Source organism: Gavialis gangeticus, unplaced genomic scaffold (genome assembly GCF_001723915.1).
Source record: "Gavialis gangeticus isolate Ggan-Ray unplaced genomic scaffold, GavGan_comp1, whole genome shotgun sequence".
NCBI classification, from domain to species: domain Eukaryota; kingdom Metazoa; phylum Chordata; order Crocodylia; family Gavialidae; genus Gavialis; species Gavialis gangeticus.
The window spans coordinates 11050812-11073066 of record NW_017729004.1 but is presented as its reverse complement, the minus strand read 5'-3'; the positions used below and the strand labels follow the sequence as shown (position 1 = coordinate 11073066).

The following is a 22255-nucleotide window of genomic DNA, read 5'->3' as shown; positions in this document are numbered from 1 at the left end:
TAGCATTGCAGTAAGGGATATTGAGAAGCGTGTTGGAGCGATTAGTATTATATCTAATACTCTTCCTCTGAAGCATTTGTTACTTGCCACTGTTGGAGACCGTGCAATGAGTGAGATGGACCAAGGCAGCTATTCTTACTGCCTTCCCGGTGCTCTCGTCTGGTCCTATGGAGTATTTCTCTATCCAGGGAATGAAATGCAGGAATGCACTGTCTTCCCCAGAGACGCATTTCTGGCACGTGACAGAAGCTCACAGAAGAGCAATCACCTGGGGTGGGATTTTCAGCAGGACTCAGTGTTGGCATGACTTGGCTCCCACGAAAGCAGCAGGACGCTTCAAAGGAAGAGCTGTGTTGCTTTACGCCTTCATTTCTGAAGCTAAAGAGCCATTGCTCTGTGCAGGCTCCCACAGCGCAACGCCCGCGATTTATCCAGTAAATGTGTCTGTTGGCTGCAACACACCGGTTCGTTACTCGTTACGTGCCTCCCGGACAGATGGGAGCCAAAGCTTTTGAGCCTGTTAAGTTTCTAGGCAGTAAGAGTTGAAACAAAGATACGGAGGGGTGCGAGCTCCTTCACGGGGCCAGGTGGCTTCGGATAGTCTTACACCACTTCCCAAACGGATGAGGAAAGCTGGGATCAGGGGTCATTCCAGCAACAGCTCAGTCCCCCTGGAAATCTCCCTTGTAAGCTCCACAAATGCTCTGCAAGGGGGGAAACCTATACAATTACACCACGATCATGCCTGGTGCAGTAAAATCATTTATGGAGTGAGGAAACACAGAGCGGTTTGGGCCGAAGCCAGGCACTGTTATTTGGTATACAGAGAAGGGTTTCTATGGATTTTATTAATAGGTCACGGGGATTATATACCGGGATATGAGATCTGAATCTCTCAGGAGAGCTCTCTGACTTGCGCTCCTATTGCCTTTGCAGGCAACGGCTCTCCTTGCTGCAGCTAATTTTTAGAAACGTAAGGAGCCCTGCGCCGGCGCGGCGGTGCTAGTGGGGTGCACGGCCCACGAGGGATCAGGCGGGGATGCTCAGATGCTGCAGCCCTTCCAGCACTGACCCTCCCCTTCGAGGATCTTTCCTCCTTCTGAAATCAGCCCAGCTCGGCCGCGCTCTCGCCCGCAGCAGAGCCTGCCGGCCTACCCCCAGCGCCCTTCTCACGGAAGGGAGACCCCGGGGACCTAGGTCTGAGACTCGGACTTATGCAGGGGCCAGACCAGAAACCCACCCCAAAATGCAGGTGATACAGAGGTGTCCTAAAGCAACCGCTGTGCGCTCCTCGCCCCACTGAGGCTCGCGGGCGCCCGCCCAGCTCCCTGCAGCCCCGGGGCAGGGAGGGCAGCTGGCAGGTCCCAGCCCCCGAGGAAGGTGCCCCGCCCGCCGCGCTCCCATTGGCTGGGCGGCCGCTGGCGTCAGCGCGGCCCGGCTTTTGTCCCGCCCGCGGGCGCTGCGGCGCGGCTCGCTCGTCGCGCTCCAGTTTCGTGCGCATCAGCCGGCAGCGGCGGCACGTCTGTGGGGCGCCCGCGGGGCTCCGGCGGGGACGGGGTAAGGGCAAGTGCCCGGGGGCCTGATGCGGCCCGGGGCATTGCGGCGGGGTCGGGGAGACGCGGGCACCCTCTGCCCCCCTCCGCCGGGCCGTGTTGGGTGCGGGGCGGCTCATCCTGGTGGTCCCCAGCCCCGCTGCTTTGCCAGACTCACCCCCACATCCCCCTGGACCAGCTCCCTTGGAAAGTGCCAGCTCCCGCAGGCCGTTCAATTGGGGGGCTCGGGGCTCGGCGAGACCCCGCTGTGGGCTCCTGGTCAAAACCTTGGCGTCCCCCCCAGAGCCGTGCGGGTGCCCTTGCGGTGCCAGCGACGCGCCCCCCGGAGAGGATCCCGCCGCGCCGGGCACCCCGCTTCAGAGAGCGGAGATGCGCGCACAAGCGCAAGGCAGAGCTGAGGGGGGCAGTTGGCCGGGGGGGATGCTTTGCTGCGGGGGGGCCGTTTTCAGGGAGGGGGGGGGCTGCTTGGCATGTGGGAGGCTGTTCCTGCACACGTGCGCGCTGGGCCCGTGGGCATTATCAGCCAGCATTGCCCAGAGATGCCCCCCGACGCTCCCCTGTTAGACTCCGGTGACTTTGAACGCGGGCAGCGGAGGCACTGGAAGCAGGAGCTGTGCGGGGCTTCGGGACACAACGCTTGATGCCGCGGGACGGTTTGTTTTGCTAGCCCCAAACTTCAGACAAGCCGGGATGGAGCAAGAGGGGACGTGGGCAGGGGTGGAAGGCCCATGCCAGGCTGTGGGCGTGAGTTGCCGGGTGTGCAAATCAGCAGAGCGTGCGAGAGGAAGGTGTGTGTTTGGCCAGCTAGACCCATCCCTGAATTCCTCCTGCTGTTGCTGGGTTTTCTGGTGGTGACTGCCCTGCTCCAGGCCTCACCAGGGGCTGCTGCATGGCTGTATGCAGGCGGCAGTTTTAGTTTGCCATGGATGACAGGTTCCCCGCAGACAGAGACCTGTGCCAGAAAGGGTGGAAAGCTCCTTTACCCCAGGGCAGGGGATGTGGCTGGGGACTGAGCTGTGCAGACCAGGAGAAAGCCGAGGCCTGGGAGCAGGAACAAGACCGCTGGAGTCCCTGGGCTCGGGGTGCTTGTGGGGTTTCAGCATAGCTGTTCCACACAGGCAGCAACCCTGGTCATGGTCATTTCCAAAGTTTCTGGCCCCTGTGCACAATTTAACACAGCTCCCAGACAGAAACTTTATTCGGAGCAGTTGAACAGATGCCTGAAGCCGGCGCTCAGAAACGCTGCGGGAGCTGAACTGCTTTGCAGCTGCTGAGCTCTGGCCACAAGCAACTTAGGGCTGCAGTTCTCTGCTACCCTTGATTTTTTTTTTTCTTCCCTATCATGTTCTCATCTCCCATGAGACCAATGCAGAACAGGGCTCACCTGTACGGCAGTGCAGGGTGCATTGGATTCTGGGGGGTTTCCAGCCTTTAAAAGAATTTCTGTTGGACATGGGTGGGGGGACATGCCTGAATATGGATTTAAAGGTGCTTTTCTACAGTCTTTTAAAATGATTCCTGTAGCTTTTTAGGGTTGTTTTTCCCCCCCTCCCCCATGTATCGACCTAGGTAGTGGGTGAGGGGGAATGTGCTTCCTTCTCTATTCCAGCCAAGGTGGGGAGAACAGGCAGGGCTGTACAGTGTGGTGGGCTTGGCATCTCACCTGGATCTTCCCTACCATCCTTACCTCCTACCCCTGAGGCTGGTGGGTGTCAGGAGTTACCCGGGGCTCCAGAGGGCTTTGCGTGCTGAACTGGTGGATGCCCAAGGAAAGAAAGACTCACTTCTCTGCATATTAATAGAGTATAGAAAGATTATGGGCTTGAAAACTCCAGCTGACTTGACCCTCCTCCCTATTCCCTTTCTTGCCTGCTCCATGAAAACTACCTGCAAATGCAGAAATAGCCTTTTAAGCGCGACTCTTCTCAGCTCACTCCAGAGTCCTCTCGTGACTGCAACCCCTCCTGGGAGGGAAGGAGTGTATACAGGGCCAGCACTTACTTCCGTGTTTGACAACAGCAGGGCTATCACCAGTGTAAATAGTTGACTGTGCTCCCGGCTCCCTTCTTCTATCTCCCCTGTGCTCATGAAGTACGAACTGAGCAGAGAGCCAAAAATGTACAGAACGCACACTGCCCACCCAGCAGATGGAAAATACATTATATGAGTAAGAAGGGGGGAGATCTGGAATTCAACTCGGTAATTTTTTTTTTCTTCTCCGAGACCTCAGGCAATATTCACTATTCCCGGAAAGCTGTCTGTGATCCACTAAACCCTGAATCTGGCAGCGGGTATAAATTTACCGTCAGCCTCAGATTTTTAATTTTTTAGAAATGTGAGCAATATGAGATGAAATGACCGATCACGCTCCTCTGCGACTCCCTTCAGGGATGGATCAAAGGAAGGACGTGTCTTGCAGCTGTGGAGATGGATTGTTACAATGCAGTTGGCTCTAAACCTTCACCTGCCGCTGCAACAGCTGTTTCTGTCTTGGGGCTGCAGAGCTTGCCAGTCAGGATTGTATTTCTTTTGCTGCTGTCATCTATATTGAACAAGTGCCAGTTTTCAGAGCTCGCTATGAATTGAGCACCAGGGCTGACCCTTACTGAGGCTGCGGCATTGCACGGTGCAGAGGAACAGGGGTGGCAAGCCAGCAGGCATGGGCCAAACGTCAGGACTCCTGGGTTCGAGTCTCTGGATTCATGGCGTTGGGGCAAATCCCACGTACCTTTTTGTGCCGAAGTGTTCATGTCTGCAAATGGGCCTATGATAGCAGGTGCAATGGGCCTAGGAATGGTGAGGCAGCATTAATGACTATAAAGTCCTTTGAGCTTGTCAGAAGAAAGACTCCACAGACATGTGAAAATTTCATTTCCATACAATAGCATCAACACCATTTGCAATCTGTAAAGTATCCTTCAGTGTCCTGGTGGGATGTCTTCTAGCGATGGATGCAGCGTTGTGACCAACACTTGCTGCATGTTGTTTCTTTTCCTTTCCCCTTCCCAGAAAGGGAAGGAAGAGGTTTCTCTTGCTCAGCAGCTTTAGGATTGTGACTAGATGAGGAGCTGGCATTGTAGGTGCAGGTGTTGGGTAGGCCTGCTGAGAAAGTGGGATGGTTCATCCAGACCTGAGTGCACATTTGTGCTGCTGCCTATTGGTACCTTGGCTAGAGCTGAGGCAGAGGTAGTGTTTTGCGGGGTGGGGAGGAAATGCTACCTGCACAGCTTGATGCGGACATCCTTGGACATTCTTACTTGGGAATAGCTCCCTGTGGACTAGGGGTCTGTCTACATTAGTAGGGGGAGTCAGAAGAGAAGGATTTTAACACCAGGTAGCAGCCCGGCTGCCCTGCAGGCCTGAACCTGAGCCAAAATCCAAGTTTCCTGGTCTTTGCTGCTATTTTAAGAGCACCCGTTTTGTTGCTGCATAGACACGATCGAGAGAGAACTCCAGCACCGTGTCCCCTGTGTTAAAGTGAGGAACGATTTATCAGTGTAATTAAAGCCTCTCCTGTCGCATGCACCGTGGGCTGGGAGATGGTCGGAGGTAGCCCAGGGAGGAGAAACCACAGTAGCTGGGTGGCAGGAGGGTGGAGCTGAAGCAGGGTTTGGCTCAGAGCCTCGGAGTTGTGTGGGATGAAGTCCAGCTGGTGGTGTGTGCAGTGCATGTCCAGCCATGGCAGGCTTGGGACATGCTAAACAATAAGGGCCTGATCCTGGAAAAAGTGGGGCTGCTTCTCGTATGAAGCATTGTACTCCATGGGGATTGCATCCCAGATCAAACCCTCTGCAGAGATGGTCAAAATACCAAGCCCAGGCAGAGATTGGAGTCACTTTGTTACTTGCCTGATGTGTGTGGTAGCTATCTGGGCATGGGCATGTTCTGCTGCACTATTTCAGTGTCATCATAAGGGGACCGGGGAGCCCCTTCTCTGTACTGGGCATTGCAGCCAGGGGTGTGGCTTCTTGGAAAGGAGTGTCCCACCATGCTGGAGTGAGCTGCTTTGGGAAAGAGCCCGGTGTTTTGGAAAGTCATTTTAAAATGTCTTGGTGAATGATGCAGCTGCAGGGAGGGAAGCCTCCGGCTTGTCCAGAGAACAGGAGGTTTAGGATGAGCAGAAGCTTTATGTATCCTTCCCCCATGCTGAACCATCGTGGGTCTTCAGCCTGCTCTGAAGGGGTGCTGGTGGAGGGCTGGGCTGAGCTGAGCTTCAGGGCTTTGGCAGCAAACTCAGTTACTCATCCATGGTGGTTCTGATGGGGGAAGCCTCTTAAGGCCTGCCATGCCCACAACGGGTATATAAACCACCGAGCAAGGAGTTGTTGTCATGATACTAGATGTGCAATATGTAATGCCAGGATAGCCTCTGCCACCTTCTGAGTCTGGTCTTCAGACAGGCTGTAAACAGCAATTGCTCCATGGATTTACAGCTACCCAGCATCTGACTCCAGACGCGGGCTGGTTCCATACACAAAGGATTTTACAATGGAGCTGAGGCTACTTCGATGGGAAAAAGTAGCCAATCAGGCCTGTGTGATGATGTGAGCAGGTGGAAGTGTAATGCATTCATTTTGGCAGTGGACCAGGAAAGTTACCCTCATGGAAAAACTCTTCCAAGCATAATGGAAAAATACAGTTTGAAGTTGATCCATAATGGGCAGTATCCCATTATAGACACCCTGAATTCCCATACAGGGTCCTGCGTGGGATTGCCCTGAAGCAAGGTGCTAGCACCCTGCAAAAGGATGCTGGATGCTTTCTGCCGTCAAGTGGATCCCAGCACCAATCAGCATGGAAGAAAGTTTGGAGCCTCTGCTGGGCAGAGGGAGTCTAGCGTCTGGGGCTGAGGAAGTCGGGGAATAGCTAGGAGCAGCTCAGCTTGGGCAGAGAGCGTAGCACGAGGTCTATGCTTAGATGTTTGTTACCAGTAAAGGAAGTGGGACAGCAAGGGGTGAGTTTCTGCGGAGAATCCCTTTTGTTGGACTGTTTTGTCACCAGTTTCTGCCTGCCATTGGACTGTGAGTGAGGACTGTCCCTTTGGGCGAGACTGGTCCGAGCCTATTAAGCTGTGGACGCTACTGAGAACAGATAGCAGGCTGGTGCCAGCAGCGTGCCACTTCTGTACATGCTCCAGGTAGGACATGGGACTAGACCTGGGTGGCTGGGCAGAAGGTGCCCATCACAAAGCATCTGTGTGTGCGAGCCTGGAAATACTGCTGCTCTGAAACCAGAGCCTGGGGATTTGGCTATGTCCCTGCTGGAGGAACTCACATTAGTTTAACTCCATTCAGATGGGCTGTGCATTACTCCCCAGCTTCCTTTGGCATGGATGCTAAGCTGAGCTGGACTGGTCTCCACAGTCCAATGACTTGCATTGCACCAGTGCCGCATGTGTATGTATCATGACACTAGGGCAAGCTCCCTTCATGCAGGCTGGTCCCACTAGAGGAAAGCAAAAAGCTGTCACCGCCTCTCTATCAAGGCTGTTGGTGTTTTTGGACTATATTGATCCACCCAATTGGAAACCTTTCCTCAATGAGCAGCTTTCTGGAAATCTAGGCAGCTGGTCATGAGCCTGTGCAAAGCCCTTCTGGTGTTTTGGCCCTTTTCATGCCACTGCTGGTTGAGGGGCAGGAGTAGGGTGAAGAATAGGCACGGTGGTCCAGTATTTCTTGTCTAGGCTGTTGGCAAACAGACCTGTGGAAGTTTCCACGAGAGCACTTGGCTTATTGCACTTGACTGCAGAGGTTCAAGATCCTGGCTTTCAGACTTGTCTGGTGCTGACTGCAGGGTGCGGTCGCATGCCTTTCTGCAGCCAGTTGCACTCCATCTGCAAGCACGGTCCTAGCGATGCTGTGCTTCCAGTGAAGACCCTGACCCTGTAAGCTCTTAGCAAGAGTTGTGGCTGCTGCAGAACTGGGCCACTAATGAGCAGACTGAGCATGGCTCACAGCTGTTGAACCATGCTCCTCTCTGCCCCCTCCCCCCCTTCCTTCCTGCTAAACAGTGATTTAAATAATTGAAAGGATCCTGTGAAAACAGCTCTGCGTAGCCACAAAACCCACAAGCTGGTCCTGTGCTCCAGCAGCTGGTCCCTGTGATGTAGCCGGGGACGTGTTATGGCTCGTTCCAGCAAAGTGGGTTTGGCCCTGGTGACTTGGGAGCAACTTTGCATGCAACACAAGTGTCACTGTGAATTTGCATGCTGGACCCGCTGCAATGACAGCCAGCGCGGCTCCCTCCAAGGATCGGAGCGTGTCTCTGCTCTTGGCTATGGCTGGCAGAGATCCAGGGGCTGGCTTCTGCCAGACAGCTTAGGGGACCCCAGCTGGCTGCCTCCCTCTGTAGACCTGTGGCCTGGGACTCCTCCATCCAGTTTGCAAAGATGGCTCTGATCCACATTTGCACTGGAGAGGGACAGGTCCAGACCGGGGTGCTGGCAGGCATTCTGCTTGCTCTGTGCCCGTTTTCCACCAGGACCACGAGATAACAGATTGCTCCCTATGCCAAGCTGGGTCACTGGTGACTGCAAAAGGAGAGTACCACATGGCTTCCTGAAGGACCTCCCTTTTACCTGGGTTTCCCATCCAAGGGCTGACTGCTCCACCTTGCTGAGCCTAAGAGATCCAGTGGGGCCATGGAGCAGAGGAGCTCCGGTTGCTTTGACCTTTGATCAGCACCTAGTCTTATCAGGCGCAAGTGTTGCACACCTCCGAGGCTCCCAGGTGTGCGTCATGGGTCGCTGAAATAACTTCACATGCTGGGATTGCCCCGTGTGCTGTGCTTCCAAACACCGAGGTGCAAAGGGCCAACACACAGCATGGGTGTCTCATTCTCTGTGTCTCTTGGCCGGTGATTGGAAGCTCCTTCTCTCTCTAGGGAGAATATGTTGGGTTCCTGCCAGAAAAGCCAAAGCAGCAAGACACTTGGCTCCATTAGCGCAGCAGGGGCAGAGGATGATGGCCAGCTCTTGCACCAATATTTCTGGTAGTCACAGGTCTGGAAGCACCCGTGACATTGGAGCCTGTTGAGGAGAAATCACTGCTGCGTTGGCACTGTGGCACTCCAGCGGGGGCTGTTGCACGGGGGAAATGGAGTTAGTACATGGTGCAGCTAATGCACGGGGTGGGGGGGGAGGAAAGTGAGTCCTGCAGGGCACACATCACCCCTCTGTCCTGTGCTGGCTTCCCCTGCCTCATGGGACTCGCTCCTGTTTGGTAAAGGCCCAGGGTTTCCAAACCGGGGAGTGGTGCTGACAGAATCTTCCTGCCTCTGTTTTCAGAAGTGCCTGAGCAGCCATCCTGGAGAGGCTGTTGCTGGAGGGGTTTTAACTGTTGAGCTTGCACTGACTGACCCAGGGTTTGTTAACTTTCAGGACATGCGGGTGCTGGCTTCTTCCCTGCCAGGAGCCTCTGGGGAGGACGGTGAGCTGAAGGAGAGCGGCCAGGAGAACACAGGTATTTACTGACCGTGCTCAGGCCGGGCACGAGTCGCTTCGATCCTTGTGGGTTGTGTGGGCAGCTGCGTCTGCGTTTTATCTCTGCCCGAGGGGATTTATGTCTTTGGAAGCTGCCCAAAGACAAAGGGGAAAGGTGCTTTGAATCGACAGGTGTGGAGCTAGTTCAGGTCACCTTCAGAAGGGACCCAGGTTCGGCCCGTGGGTTCATGCATTTCCCACTGACTCCAGGCAGCTCCCTGAGCATGCCAGGCCTTTCTGCTCTGTTTAATGGCCTGCCATAATTGGGACCTGTCACTAATGGGCAAGTCCCTTCCAGTAGCGTGCTCAGCAGTGGCTGACAGCTGCTGCCTGGCTGCGCTCTCGTCTCCAAAAGGAGATGTGTGTGGGGAACACTTCTTGTTTTGCATTGTTTAAATATGGGCCGGAGAAATGGAACTTGCCTTTGGATAAGTTTGTAATAGCCCTTAGTTCCCGATGAAGTGCGTTCCACGGTGTTCGACGGGTCCAGTTAAACCTCTCTCCTGCACGGAGGAGCGCTACACGACACGATGGCAGCCGTCAGTCCTTCCAGACATGGTGTGTGCGTGAGAGGTCATGAGACCTTCGACAGATATGCCTAGGCAGGAGTATGGAGGAGTGGAGGCTGCCCAGGCAGCGCTACATGTATAATATGATATTTTCTGTGCTACTAAAGGGATGCTCTGCAGCCCTATGAACCAGCTGGAGTTCCCTAAGCACTGAAGACTTCATGCCTGCATGTACCAGATTACTGCAGCCCATCTGAAAGGGGATAAGCCCAAATAACTGAGGCCAGGCCATTGCTTAACGAGACGGAGTTGCCTAGCCAGAGATGGTAGAGAGCAACAGTTTTGACTTCAGAGGGATTCCCTGAAATCCCATATCAGCAGGCAAAGGTATCATATAGGAGCAGACATCCAGAGAGCTTGGCAGTGGGAGCTGGAAGAAAACCGCCCTTCCCTATCTTGCTTGGTGGCCTAAGCTGCGTTGTTAAACTTATCCACCCCTTTGGCTGTATTTATTTATTTATTTTTAAGTAACGTGATGCCTTATGTGGCATCATCCTCTGCAGCTTTTTTTCATTGTGGGATGGGGAAAGAGGAGGACTTAACACAAAGACAGGTGGGCAGACGCCTTCCCTGTGTATGCAGACTAAATGCATTTATCTTTGAGTCTCTCAAATGCCAGTGGGCGAAGTCTAGTTCTTTCTCGTCTTGCTCTGCCAGAAGCTTGTATCCATGTTATCACAGTTGCAAGGTTTGGAAAATGTACTCAATTCCTCAATAAACTTGCTAGCAAGGACTGAGCAAAATAAAGCACGTGGAGTCACGGATGAGATCCAGGGGTTGGGGCACTGGGATTCTGGCAAGATGTCAACCTGGGGCTAGAGGATGTCTATTCATTCCCTGTTCCCTCTGGCTGATGGAAGGGGGTATCACACTTTCCCTCTCCTCCACCCCCATCCTGTCTGTTGCTTCTGTGCCTCCCCTTCAGCCCTCGGTCTGCCGTGGAGGAGGGTGCTTGTATTTCCCTGTATCTAGCTTTGGTGTGGACCCGAGTTGTGTGCTCCACAGGTAGGGCCAGGTGGGCATTTGGAGTGCCTCTTCTTGAGAGACTCTGAACAGCATCTGAAGCTCCTTCCAGCTTGAAACGGGACCTTCGAGTATAGAGGCAGTCATGAATGCAGTTCTGTTTTGGACCATCTCCTGTGTAATATGTTAAGAAATATTTTTTTGAAGGTCTTGCTGTGTGTGTGAAAGATCTTATGCTTATCCAGCATTACCAAAGCAACGAGCTGTTGCTTTCCATGACTCATGAAAAAGCACTCTCTCAAGAAAGACTGAGATCACTGTTTTGGCCAGCTCTAGACATCTGGTTTCCTTAGCAAACAGCAGAGAGGGTACAAATGGGGATTTCCAAACTTGTTCCTTGGGAAGAGTGGTTTGAAATTTTGGAGTCTCTTACAGCAAAACACTCTCCTTTGTAGAAAGACATGCAGCTTTCACATCCCCTTTCATTTTCTGAGTAATTCATGCTCTGTCTTTACCAAGGGGAAAATGCTAAATAACATGATGTAAAGGGACCCTGTGTTTTCCAGACATGTGTTGCTCTAAGCAAATAAGCAAAGAAAAGTAGAACAATTTTTTTGAGCAAATAATCTCTAGGTTTTTGGGGTTTTTTTAGGGGCACAGGGTAGGTGTTAGTGAAACAGCAAGGAAGAGAAACCACAGCTGTGTTGATGTAAGAGTTTGCTCAAGGATGAGGTAGTTGATTGAGCACAGCATTTCTCTAAGTGGGGTACCTATAGCCCTGGAGTTGATGTCCCAAGCCTCTAGAGCAGGGGTGGGCAAAATGCGGCCCGCGGGCTGGATGTGGTCCCCCAGGCCATTCTGTGCAGCCCGCAGGGCCCCTAAAAACGTAGAAAATTGAATATTTATCTGCCCCTGGCTGCCTGTCATGTGGCCCTCGAAGGCTTGCCAAAACTCAGTAAGCGGCCCTCCATCCAAAATAATTGCCTGCCTCTGATCTACAGGGTACATGAGGGGAAGGAAAGCGGAAGAAAGGGGAATGTAAGTGGAGGGGAAAGAAAGTGAAGAAAAACACAACAGTTTTTTTAGATGGGTGGAGAAGCTCCAATGCGGTGGAAAGACCAAGTGATTTTTGTTTTTTTTGTGTTTTCTTTTACCTGTTATCCATAACAGAGACTGATAACTGCCCACTGCAGGATAACCAACTTACAAGGAGGTACATGAGCCCGAAAAGTGAGAACCACTGGCTTAGCAGTGTGAGTTGAAGGGATCTGGCTTGCAGTGTTATGTCAGTACGTTTCTTTTTCTTTTCTCTTTATATATGTCTTGGGTCTCCCTCTTTCTCCCCCCCCCTCCCCCCCCCCCCCTCCCCCCCCCCCCCCCGCTTACGTGAAAGCAGCACTACTTATGCCAGCCACTTCTCTAAGGTGGGCAAGGGCGAGTGGGAGGAGGAGGCGGAGGACTTTGCCTTGTGCAGGGTCACAGGATCCTTCTCAGACTGGTTTCACTTCGGCAGCCACTGGAAAGCAGCTGCCTTTAAAGCGGAAAATCGGCTGGGACACGGAGCGCAGCGGGCGTCTGCAGCGACTTGGAACAAGCAGCAGAAGAGGAGGGGTCTAGGTAGGCAGAAAGCAATCTCTTGAATGAGGATCCAGAGTATTGGATTTACCGCCTCTGTGTCTTGCTGGAGACTGAAAAGCGGCAGCCGCACCAGGCTTGGGGCTGGGTTTCCAGAGATCGTGCACATAGCCTCACTAGCCAGCTTCAAATCTTTAACTGCAGTCAACTGAAATCCTGTTCTGCGTGTGGCTTCTGCTAGCCTTTTAGCTGGCTAAACGCTCTTATGCGGCTGTGCCCAGTGTGTTACTGAAAGGCATCAGGCAGTCCCTCCCCTCTCACTGGTTTCGGGGACTCTTTTCTGCCATCCAGCAAGCAAAGGCTTAGCAGTGAACAATGTCGCTGAGCAGGTTTGTGCTTACTTCCTTGTAATGTCAAAAATGAGATAGTTCAGAAATGTAGCAGCATTTGCCAGCAGAGAACAACGCAGTTTCCTCTTCGTACTCGTGTGCATATCCTGCAAGTCGGGAACAGCCGCTGCCTATCATCTTGGCCCGGACAGCTCCTGGGAAGCCAATTTTTTTTTTCTTTAAAAACTGGTGGGGCCAGAGTTTCAGTTGTTGGGGGTGTCTCTCTAGTCACTGCTATACCAGCTCCCACCAGCTTTGAATACAGCCCTCGGTAGGCAGACTTAAAACAAAACGCTCAAGAAGCACATTTTTAATTCTCCCCTGCCACGGATTGCTCTTCAAGCTGTTCTGCTTTCCTCCAAACCTATTTTTGGGGAAATGTGATGATCTTAGCAGGTGTAGACATGCTGATTAAGCCTCTCAAGAGCCTGGCGATGGAAAGAAGCACAGTTGTGCTGAGTGATTATTGTTAATGCCTGGAAGTCTGACCCTTGGACCAGGGCCCCGTGGTGCTAGATGCTGCACATGGAGCGGCTTGGCTTGCTTTGTCACCCCTGCCTTGTAGGAGTCTCGTAGGCCAGTATCAATGCAGAGTAGTGCCAGTGAAGTCTGTCGAGTTAGTCGCAGGACCCGCTGTGCCCCCCTTGCCTCACTGGTGTGAGGAACCCCACTTGGCTGAGCCCCTCATCTATTGTTGCTGGGTACCAAGGGTAGCCAAGGTGGAAGTATGTGGGATGGCAGGAGTGGTTTCACATCACTGGTGCTCTGCCATTTGCAGTACTTGTATCCCTCAGTGTCACAGCACTGTAGGCCTATCTTCTGAGAAGTGCATGGGTGTGCAAGGCCGGGTTCCTCCAGTACGTTTGCTGTCAGGAGTCTGTGGTGTTGCTTCTCGCAGGCTGCCCCCTGAACTGGACGCAGAGCATCCACCTTGCACAGCTGGAACTCGCTCTGTGAGCTTTACTGTAGATCCAGCCTACATCGCACTGAAATGAATGGGAAGTGGCCATCCAAATGCCTCTAAGCACCATAAACCTTACTCCTGTGGCTCTGGAGCTGAGTCTCATGCCAGCTGTGCTGGGCCAGAGGGACCCTCATGACAGCTGGAGACTGCGGGCAATCCCAGGTCCAGTGTCCTGGCTGCAGGGAGAGGGGGATCCAGGTAGAGACTGCTGTGGCTCCTCAGTCCTACCTGAAGGACACCTATGCATGGGATGGGTGGTCCTTCAGTGGTCTGATAAGCCATATTCCTGGCTGCCTTGCTCTGTAGTGCTGCACAGAAGTGTGTCCCTGCACCCTGGCCCTCTAGGTCCCATTTCACTGGTGCTGAAACCTGTAGTCCTGATTTCCCATTGTGGTTCTTGATACCCGGGCTGGGTGGGTGCTAAGCCCTGCTCTGCACGGGATGCGTGTTTCACCCACTCTGCCAAGTTGTAAATGATCTTCACAGACCAGCATCAAGCACATAAACCTTAAAAACCGGAAGGGAGTGAATACAGCCCTCGCCCCTTGCTGACGCCGACAGACACTTGATTATGGGGCAAAGTCTTCTGTCTTTTTCAAGATAAACTGCACGGGGCAGCCTCTAACTCAGCCTGTAAAACAAACACATCCCAGCCCCTGATGGCCCTACTCACATGAGTAAGGCTATCTGGTTTGAGCAATCTCACTAGCTGATTATGCAAAGCAACGTTTAAAGGCTTGGGGCCTACTAAGCATAGAAAAAAGGCTGGAGTTGCCAAGTAATGACTAGCTATGGCCTGCATGCATGTTGTGCTGAGCTGGCTAGAGCGTGGGCATGCAGCGGTGCCATGACTGGACCGATTGTGCACTATGTGTCCTGGGCTTTGCACTGCTAAATCACCCTGGCAGAATTTCCAGGGCTCCGAGGCTCGTGGTTTCTGCAATGCTTTGGTCCTGCTATGGCTGGGAAGATGACAGACATAACTTAGCACAGTGGTTCTCAACCTTTTTGGATGCGAGGCATCTCTCCATAATGTTTGTGAATTGAGTGGCTCCTGGGTTCAAAAGCTAACTTATATTCTACAGTGGGTACCTCATTGCAGAGGTGCTGGGCAGTGTGGGTGGAGGATAATTTAGGCAGGGGCAAGCCTGAGCCTGCGTTTCTCTACTTAGCTTATCTACTTGTATCCTCCCATATTGTCACACCCTTCAAAGGATCTGGTGGCACGCTAGGGTATCCAGCATCCTGGTTGAGAATCGCGGACTTAGCATCACAGGAGTGCAGTGTTAAGTGGTGATGGGGTGGCTGCAGTATTAATAGATTAAACCAGTGGTGCCCAATTCAGTCAGCCCTGCAGGCCACATCTGGGGCATGGGGCTGCCTGTGAGTCTCGAAATTTGGTGGCAGGGCAAGTTGTGGCAGGGTTAATTGGACCCATGGTGGCCCCATGGGCTGGATGACATGGTTTTGTGAGCTGGATCCAACCTGTGGGACATATTTTGGATTCAGCTGTATGCATTGTGTAGGCTAAGCTCATGTGCTAGTGGAAAGGATCATTCCATAGGCTGTACCCACCTCTGCACAGCAGCCCTGCCTCTTCCTTCCAGCAAAAAGCCAGACAAATGGACTACAGCAAAGACATCCCTGTGCTGTTACAGAGGCTGTACCTTGCTCAGGTTTTGCTTGCCCTGCTACATGTCTGCTGGGCCAGCACCTCGGCAGGTCGAAACTGGGTAATTCTAAGGCATGGGACTATGTCAGTGTGCACGAATGGAGGCTCTGGCCCCTTGCCTCAGAAATTCTTGCTTTATTCTAGTGCAAGTGGGAGCAAAATCTGGCCTGCAGAGTATAATCTGCCTTACTGCTCTAATATATTATTCCCCTGCACCTTTTAAGAGCATTGCTTGATGCAGCAGCTTCTTATTAAATTGCAGTGATGATAACTATTACTCCTGCCCTGGTTACTGGCATGCTTACAGCTCTCTCACAATCCAAGACTTGCAACAGTGTGTAGTGCAGATTACCCAGACCTCACCTAGCTAGATCTAAAGACTCAGAGGCCAAGCAATAGAGTAAGTACGAAGCGTGTTCAATCAGTGCCTCGGATAGTAATGCCAGCGTGTGCACGCGCCTGGGAGCTTTCAGAAGTTGAAAGCCATGTGGATACAAGTTGTTCTTAAGACAGTTTCACTCTTCTTTTTGGCTTCCTTTGCTTGTGGTGCATTCACTCCTGTTTGGTACCAGCATTTTGCATTGCCATGACCATAACTCAGATAACTTCCGTGCAATGAAATGTTATCGGGGGGTAGTGATCTCCCAAAATAACCATAGAAGCAAAGCCTACATGTTTCATTACAGTGTGGGAGATAATTATCCTGTGACTAAGCACAAAGGCTCAAGCTGGAAAAAGTCCCATTAGATCATTTATTCCATCTCCTTGCCAGTATGTGACGGCTTTGTACAGAATACTTTCTCATGCTGCAGAGGGTACAAAGAACGATTTTGTAAACCGGTGCTGTGTTCAGGACATATGCATGCAAAGGAACAACTCTGTGCATGTGAATACTCATGCATGCACAGCATAGCATTGATAGGGGCTTGCAACTCTGGACCAAAACAAGCCAGATCAGTGTGTGTCCAATATGCAGTACCTGCTCCTTATGCTTCTAGCTGTCCCATTGATTTATGGAAGTTAAAGTTGTGCAGCTATTAGCCTGTAGGACTTTTTCACGCTCTGGAACAGTGATTCTCAACCAAGGTGCCTTGAGATCCTTTCAAGGGTGCCATAGGCTGCCACACAATGTTAGCACTGCTAGGTTGACAAACGTGATGTACGAGAGAAATCCAGAGATTTCAAATAGAAATCTATAGCTGCCATCTTGCCAAGTTCTTTGCAGAAGAACAAACTGCTCTATATTCATAGTTTCATAGTTTCTAGGGTCGGAAGGGACCTGAGTAGATCATGTAGTCCGACCCCGTGCCATGGTAGGAAAGAGTACTGGGGTCAAACGACCCCAGCAAGGTGTTCATCTAGTGTACATTAATATTATTTTTCTTTAGGCAAAAAAAAGAGTGAAAACTAGGAGCTGGCATTTTCTAAGGGGGACTCAAGTCTATCCAGAGATGCTTCGCATCTAAAGGCTGAGAACCATAGCTCTAGAAAGAAATGAGATTTGCCTCTTTGAAGGCAGTGGGTATGAACTTCTCAGTGAGGAAGGGTCAGTCCACCGGCCGTCTGCACATCTCAGTGTGCTGTGATTTGTGAAGCTACTGGCTAGGCTCTTGTAAGACGTGTCAGAAAGGTGCAGGTAGGAATGCTGTTGTTATGGCAAACGGAGTAGGGCTGGAATTGCTGGTGGCAGGAGGGGGATTTCTGCGCAGTCTAATTTGTTATGCTGCTTGCAGCGCAGAACTTCTGCACTCTGTCTTTCTGTCTGTCTGTCTGTCTCATATCATCTCTGTGTGTTCTTACTTTTAATTATACAGTTTCCTCCAAAATCAGTCATGCTGCTGTCTGGGCTAGCTCCAGCAAGATGCTGACTGCAGTGACAGCAGAGTGTACTCAGCTCCTGCCAAGACTGAGCTCAGACACTTGTATGTAGAGGGGCTGGTTCCCTTCTCACTTGGGTCTTGGCTCAAGATAGATCCTCCCGCACCATCCTAGCTCCCACCAGGGGATAGAAAGAGTTGGTTTAAATTTAGGCCTGGAGTGAAGTTCTTTCTCGAATCAAGACCTCTACCAGTTTTTGCATCAGCATAACTCCACTAGTTTTAGCAGAGCTGTGCCCCTGATATGTGCAGGGTAAGTGCAATCACAGCTGGGCTTCTTAAACCTGGCTTGTGGCATGGAAAGCAGTCAGGGGGGCAGAAGCATCTAACTAGTTGATAAAGATCATTACATTATATATACGTATAGATAGATATATCATATGCACATGTCTGTGTATTAGAACACACTATTTATAAATACATATACATACATAACATATATCTATATCTATCAACCTGTAGATATCTATAGATATATCTATTTCTATGTCTATGTAGAGATATAGACATAATACATTTACACACACACGCATTTATAAATATATAATACAATATGTAGCATTTAATTTTTAGCCCAAGAGAAAAATCACCTCATTGGAGAGATGCACAATGAACAGCATTAAATGCTCAACAAGAAGGAGGGCACGGAGAATGGAAATTGTTTGTACCGAGAGAGTTCTCATTTCCACTGCCGGGTTGATGAAAAGTGGGAGAGGCAGCTCTTTCATTTTGTTTGTCACAGTCCTTTTCTTCCCCCATCTAGGCCTGTTTGCCTGTACGAATACTTTCTTGGAATCTGAAAATAACATTGAACTTCGAAGCACTGAACAAAAAATAATCAACTCATCCTCACCATGCCCTAGGCCTGGCTTTTCGAGGTGCTGCTGTAAGGGGGCTCAGGAAGGGGAGCTGAGAATTGCTTGCTTCTTTGGAAAAGCTGGGTACTTAAGGACTGGTCCAAAGCCCATTTGAGTTGGCGGGGGTCTTCCTGTTGGTTGTAAAGGAATTTGGATCAAGCTCTTCTGGAATTGTTGGAATGTCTGATTTTTAGGAAACTGCTTGGCCTTAGGATCTCCTTTTGTGGAGAATATGATGGCACCTTCAGGGCATATGTAAGGGGTCCCAGCACATCACTTTACTGGCCCTTGCCCTGAATGAGAAGTCTTTGTAGTGCTTACTACAGATTCTCCCCTTCCACCTTCCAGGGTTATTTTTTTTTAATTTTTTTTTTTAATTTTTTTTTTTTTTTTTCCCCCCTGAGCTCGGTTCAGTTTTTGCATCCTGAGGCAGCATTCAGCATGTAGCCTGTTGCACAGTTTCCTGTGGCCGGGCGGGCTGCCTGCCAAAAACCAAGGGCATTCACTCCTAGCTAGGGCTGCAGTTGTCTCTAGTGCGTTAGAAGCAAATGGAAACCTCAGTGTTGGCTCCTCTCTCAGGTCTGCTTGCTTTCCAGAGCATCTTGATTTATTTAACCCCTTGCCAAAGCCTCAAATCAGGGCCTAGAAAGCACACCCTGAAGGTGTGGCTTTTCCGCTGCCTGTTAGCTCCTTGGTGCAAAGTGGTATGTCTGGAGAAGGGGGCAAAAGTGGTGTCCACAGGCCCATTGAGAGAAACAGCCACCCTCACGTACCCAGCCAGCCTGCCCTCCAAAAAGCAGCCCCAGAGGGAGCCAGGCAGCTCGTGAATGAAGTGCAGGACTGGGGACTGGGTGATTTGGAGAGGAAAGTTGGATTTGGGTTTAAGGCACCAGGTCATGAATCCTCTCTTGTGTACTGACATGGGGTACCTCCATTACCAGAACCTGTCCCCTCAAATGCTATTTATCGCTGTGCAGTAGGGCCGTGCTCTGTATTCCTGTTTTCAGAAGCTGTGAGCAGCTAGGGGACATGCCCAAGGTCAGGCAGGACACCGGTGACGGAGCAAGGAGCGGAAGCTGGGTCTCGAATCCTCTCATCCTGACGTTGCCCTTTCTGCCTGGAAGACCGGGCTTCTGTTCCCATATTTCTGGCCTGGCCTCTGTGAGCAAACCATTTGGCTGACCCTGTGCCAAAATTTACCCATCCACAGAGGTAGGACGATGCCTTCTTCCATTGCAGGGGTTTGTGAGATTAATGTTCGATATGCCTTATCTGTGGGGGCCCACCTTTTTGATAGCCATGCCACAGGTTAAGCCCCATGTCGTCCCTGAGTGCCCTCCAGTCCCGTTCCCCTGCCTGCTTTGCTTGTGCCCCCTTCCCGATGTGCCATGCATGGAGGCTGCCCGTGCCACTTGTGGCACACATGTCACAAGGGGCCACCCCTGCCTGGCATAAAGATGATGGAGAGGCGGTAGCCCACACACAGGGTCCAGCAGATCAGTCCCCATTAAGGGTCAGCTTCTCTGCATGACTTCGCTGTGGATTCTCTGTGTTTTGCACCGGAAAAACCTTTTCATTCCTCCGGTGCCTCGGTTCCCCTGCTGTTGAAATGGGAACACCGACTTGAGCTCCCCTTTATCAGAACATCATGAGATTTGTACGTACAATATGCTGAGTACTGGGGTCCTGCTGTGAACGTTGCCACCGATTTCCTGTGGGCCGTGGGCGCTCGGGTTTGTGACTTGTCCGAAATAGTGAGAGTTTGGCTTGAGAGGCCTCAGTTCTCTGCTTTTCGAAAAGGATTGAGCACCCGCTGCTCTGCCTGAAGCCTTGCGCCCAGCACCTCTGCAAACGAGGCATTCTCCAGGTGGGTACCCAGAGCAGCAGTACCCCGGACAACTGAACATCTCCAAAGCTGGGGCTGTAACGCTGCCCCCGTTTCTCCCTCTGTGGGAAGGAGTGAGCAATTCCAAAGGGAAGCTGGGAGGCTCCGTTCATTCATGCTTGTAAAGCGGGGTCCGACCTTTGGATGGATGGCGAAGGTGCAAGCGTCTGCCTTGAGTTACTGGTCCCCCTGGACATGCCTGCTTACAGCCTGCTTGCTTGGTTCACCTGCCCCACAGAAATGATGGCTTCCACCCAGCGCTTGTACACTTGCACCCTGCGCGTGGTCCCTTCTGGGACACCCCCTGCCTTCTTGGCCCATGGTCTGACATTGGCTGTAGCCATCTGTTTCTGGTCCGTCACGGAGGGCCAAGAAGCGACGGGGGGCAAACCATTCGCTTTGTTCCAGGGGGAGTAGAAAAAGGGGAAACCCTTCTCCTCCTTCCTGCAGAAACGCCCGCCCCGCTCCATTTTTCAAATTGGAATAAGAGCGGTTTGTTTTGCCATGAGAATTGAAGTTGCTTGCAGAGCCCTGGGAGAGGGAAGGGTCCCGGCTAGTCCTTGCCTTAGTTCCAGTCACCGCAATCTGGGAGCACCTCCACTAGCCTCCAGCGAGGTGGCTTTTAACTTCCCCTGGTGTAATTTGCCGCAGGACTGGGCCCGCGGATGCAGACTCTGCAAATGTGGATCTGAGGGTGGAGGCTGGTCTGCGCAGGAGCCAAGAATACAGAGGGATGTGTGCTTCCAGCTGGAAACTCGACATTAGAAGAAAAGAGGCTTAGTCCTGATGACTTTGGTGAAGCTGTACATTGCCTTTCACACTGGCTGGGGAGCCATCCCAAAGACATCTAGCCACTTTAACGCCTAATTTAAAATCAGGGTTCTGAGCATGCATTTAAGACCTGTGGGATAATTGAGCTACTTGGTAGAAGCAGCCTTTTTATGAGACTTACTTAAGTGTATAATTAGTGTGTTTTAAATTAGTTCAGCTTGGCTGAAGTCGTTCCCATATAACAAATTAATGGAGGGTTGGAACTAAATTGTACATTAGGCAAGCAATAGCCCAACAGGTGTGAGAGACTAAGCCAACATTTGCCTTCCTTCATCTATACTTCCTTCCTCCCCCCACCCAGTCTGGACCGCAGGAGGCTCTGGTATCTCTTAACTGCTGACGGATGCTAGAGAATGGGTCACCTTTGTTACTTTATGGTTATAGATGACACCCGTTGAACTACAAAAGGCTTCAAATAAAATCCTTACAGTGTCCTGTAAAGCTGGTTGAAGCAAGGAAAGGCTGAATATAACACTGGAGCCCAGTTTCAGTTGCATTTGACTTAAAGGTGCTGAAGAAAAGGTTTTAAATCCAATTTCAGCCTCAATGTCAGCACCCCTTTGAAAGGACAGCCGTGGCAGTCCTGCTTTGCTGTTGCCTGTCACAGCTCTGCCTTTGCATCCACATTGCGAACTAGTCTACCGGATGGCTTAGTGGTTTATGCTTTTGGGTTTGCCTCAGCTGAGTCACTGCAGTCACAGATTTGATTCCTGCTGGGATTGCTTCATCCTTTCGAGGTAGATGGAGTCATGTGGCATTGCCATGTGCCTGATGCTTGGACGGTGCCATCTGTGACACATGCCTCTGCAAAACTGCAGACCGAAGGGTTTGCATCTGGAGTTTTTGTTGGCAGGCCTATGTTTCAGCAGGCAGGCTGCGCCCGCGCAGTCCGGCTGCATGTTGCTTAGCCGCTGGGCCCAAAATAAGGGCTGTTCTCCTGTAACCCTGACTCATGCAAGGAGCTCTGTTGACCAACCCGTGATTCAGGCTTGCAAGACTGGGCACAAGATTGCACACCAGTGTTTGGGGCTGCAGAAGAAAAGTGCCCATCGTGGTATGCTCAGAAAGACAGGAGCATCATTTTAGGCTTGGTGAAGGTTGCTTTGCAGAACAGGAACAGCACAGCCCACAAGGGCAGGGTGATGCCCTGGCCCCCACCTGCTGTCCTCCACCCCATGTGCATGAGGCAGCATGTGCTGCAGCTTGTAGGACAAAACTGAAACATTACACAGGCCCGGTTGAGCTAACAAATCTGTAATGTTATATTTCATTGCATTTGCCTGTCTTCCAGAGCAGGCAGGCCTTTTGACTAAGAATATGTGTGCACGCTGTATGGTCTTTAGGCTTGAAAACTCTCTCTCTCTCTCTCTCCGTGTTATGTTTAACTCTACCCCAGCCCTGGCCTCTGAAGCTTTTGAAAATAACATTTACAATAATATTTTTCCCAGTTCCGTAGTATACAAACTCCAGCGTGCTGGCAGGACTCCCGGAAACTTGCTGAAAGTTAATGTGGTCGACTCTTTTTAAAAGGAGAGATTTTTTCCGCTTGACTCTTTTGCTAGTTAAAATCTCCAGGCCCAACATGTTGTTCCCTGCTTGTTCAAAAACAAGGAGCGTCCCAATTTTAGCAAGGTTCATTT

The 22255-nt window shown here is 51.4% G+C and overlaps 1 protein-coding gene across 2 annotated transcripts in view; it reads left to right on the top strand.

Moving 5' to 3' along the window:
- The first annotated feature begins 1481 nt into the window (after positions 1-1481).
- Positions 1482-22255, top strand: part of LOC109291200 (mitogen-activated protein kinase kinase kinase 3-like) — a 124342-nt gene continuing 103568 nt past the window's right edge. For both annotated transcript variants that reach the window (XM_019508088.1, XM_019508087.1), the window contains exons 1-2: positions 1482-1557; positions 8932-9013. The gene's annotated coding sequence lies outside the window, so the exon portion shown is untranslated. The remainder of the gene's footprint in view (positions 1558-8931; positions 9014-22255) is intronic.